At 36.3% G+C, this 2,653-nt stretch overlaps 1 non-coding gene across 1 annotated transcript; it reads left to right on the top strand.

The window, feature by feature from the left end:
* The first annotated feature begins 2,312 nt into the window (after positions 1–2,312).
* On the top strand, positions 2,313–2,419 carry LOC121210215 (small nucleolar RNA R71). Its single transcript, XR_005905338.1, has one exon. It is a non-coding gene; the product is annotated as a small nucleolar RNA R71 (small nucleolar RNA).
* The last annotated feature ends 234 nt before the right edge of the window (positions 2,420–2,653 follow it).

The raw sequence follows: 2,653 nt of genomic DNA, 5'->3' as shown, positions 1-2,653 counted from the left end.
TTGTGTAACCTTCAAGTTTTTGAAAAATTAAGTCCCAGCATTCACACGGCCAAGGACATGCTTGTGTATCTAAGCTGTGTGGGTCACATGGCCATGTTGCCAAGCCGTGTAACTCAATATCGAATGCCCCATTGTACACACGGCCTAGGACATGCTTGTGTGTCCAGGCCGTGTAGGTCAACTTTTTTTAAATTAAATTTAATTATTTTGAAAATAAAGTTAAAAGAATTAGCAGAATGTTAGACACTCGGGTTGCCTCACGAGAAGTGCTTATTTAGAGTCTTAGCTCGACTTTACCTTAAATTCGCATGGGAAAGGTGATTTATGGAGCTGAAACTCCTCTTTCTCATCAAAAATGTTATTACCAAAATAAGGTTTGAGTTGAGGATTGTTTTCCTTAAATGTGTCAAATTAAGAATGAGTTACCTCGACTGTACCGTATGAAAAGACATTTAGTACCGTACATTGGTTGATCCATTTGACTCGAGCTCCGAAGGGGAGATTTGTGGATTCGTTTTTTCTAGGAGTTCTTTATCCCCAACCATAAATTAGTTTGTTCTCATCACGTGCTCATCATAGTGTCGCTTTGGCTCTTCATCGAGCTTTTTTTATTTTTTTCTAAACACTTGTTTGCCATTCATCTAGTTCATCAATTTATAATATTTGTTCATCATAAATTGTTCTATTTCTATCTTTGAATGAAACATGGCTCCATTACGTTTTTTTAAGGGGTTTCCTGCAGAGAAGGTTGAGCCATATGGTCACTAACATTAACAGAAGATTTAAAATCATCTTGATCACTAGATGTTCTTACAGAATCACAAGCTTGGAGAGTAATCATTTCGTCACCTACACGAAGTACTAATTTACTCCTGCCAAAATCTATTTTAGTCTTAGCAGTTGCTAAAAAAGGTCATCCTAAAATTAAAAGTACCTCACTACCCTCATCCATGTCCAACACCAAAAACTCAACGAGGAATATGAATTTATCGATTTTAACAAGCACATCCTCAATAACACCCCTACGACATCTAATGGTTCTATTTGCTAATTGAATACCCATCCTAGTTTGTTCGGGTTTCCTAAGACCTAGTTGTTTAAACATTTTATAGGGCATGACATTAATACTAGCCCCTAAATCAGTTAAAGCATTATCAATATTTAAACTACCAATTAAATAATGAATAGTAAAACTCTCTAGATCTTTAAGTTTGTTGGGTAGTTTATTTTGTAATATGGCCGAACAAATTGCATTGAGCTCTACAGTCGATGAATCGTCTAACTTCCATTTGTTTGCCAATAGCTCCTTTAAAAATTTGACATAATTGGGCATATACAAAAGAGCTTCAACAAATGGTAAGTTAATATGTAATTTTTTAAAGATTTTAAGAAACTTACCAAATTGTTCGTTCGTGTGGTCTCTCTTCGTCACGTTAGGATATGGCACTCGAGGTTTATATCCTTTGGCAACTGACTTTTGCTCTTTCTGGCTTATCTCAACCTTAACGTTATTCACCACAGTTTATTACCTCAGTTCTTGTTCAAATTCAACTAACCCTTATTCATCTTGAACAGTAATTGCATGAAGCTGGTTACTTGGGTTAGTTTCAGTATTGCTAGGCAAACTACATTGTGGTCTTTCTGAAATTAATTTAACAAGCTGACCTATTTGGTTCTCAAGTCCTTAAATCGATGCTAGTTGATTCTTCAGTATTGCCTCAGTGTTTTGAAAACGGGTTTCTAACACCAAGGTAAACTTTTTCAACATTTCCTCAAAGTTCAGCTTTTTCTCTTACTGGTAAAGTTGTTGTTGGAAGCCTAAAAGGGCTTGCGCTCTCTGATTTCCTCGACCACCCCAAGAGAAATTGGGATGGTTCCTCTAACTTGCATTATAGTTGTTACTATAAGTGTTATTTTAAGGCCTAGAATTATTATCCACATAATTGATTTGTTCGTTCTCTATGCTAAGAGCGAAGGGTAAACATTTTGGATTGTTTATTCCACCTTCATTTGTATTGCATTGCATCAGCAAATGTACTTACTTAGAAACATATAAACCATCAATTTTCTTATTTAAAAGTTCTACCTGATTCGATAACATGGTGACTGCATCAGTAAAGACACCGGCTGCATTAATCAGCTTTGTCCTCATGACTTGCTACTGATAATTATTCAGTATCATCTCCTCCATAAATTCATAAGTCGTTTCGGGTGTTTTATTCTTAAGTGTATCACCGGCTGCTACATCGATTAGTTGCCTAGTTGAGGGATTCAAACCATTATAGAAGGTTTGAACTTGTAACCATAATGGTAACCCATGGTGATGGCACCATCTCAATAAGTCCTTTTACCTCTCCCATGCATCACATAAAGTCTCTAAATCGATCTGTACAAAGGAGGAGACACCATTCCACAAATTGGTTGTCTTAGCCGGTGGGAAGTACTTCAGAAGGAGCTTTTTGGTCATTTAAGCCCATGTAGTAATGGAACCTCGTGGTCAAGAGCTTGACCACTGTTTAGCTTTGTTCCTCAACGAGAAAGGGAATAATCATAGGTGAATGGCATCGTCAATAGTGCCATTAATCTTAAAAGTGTCACAAATTTCCATAAAATTTACCAAATGAGTATTTGAATCTTCATCTTGCAAATTGTT

The sequence above is a fragment of the Gossypium hirsutum genome, chromosome A11 (genome assembly GCF_007990345.1).
Source record: "Gossypium hirsutum isolate 1008001.06 chromosome A11, Gossypium_hirsutum_v2.1, whole genome shotgun sequence".
NCBI classification, from domain to species: Eukaryota; Viridiplantae; Streptophyta; class Magnoliopsida; order Malvales; family Malvaceae; genus Gossypium; species Gossypium hirsutum.
The sequence above is the reverse complement of the archived record's forward strand: the minus strand, read 5'-3'. Positions and strand labels throughout refer to the sequence as shown.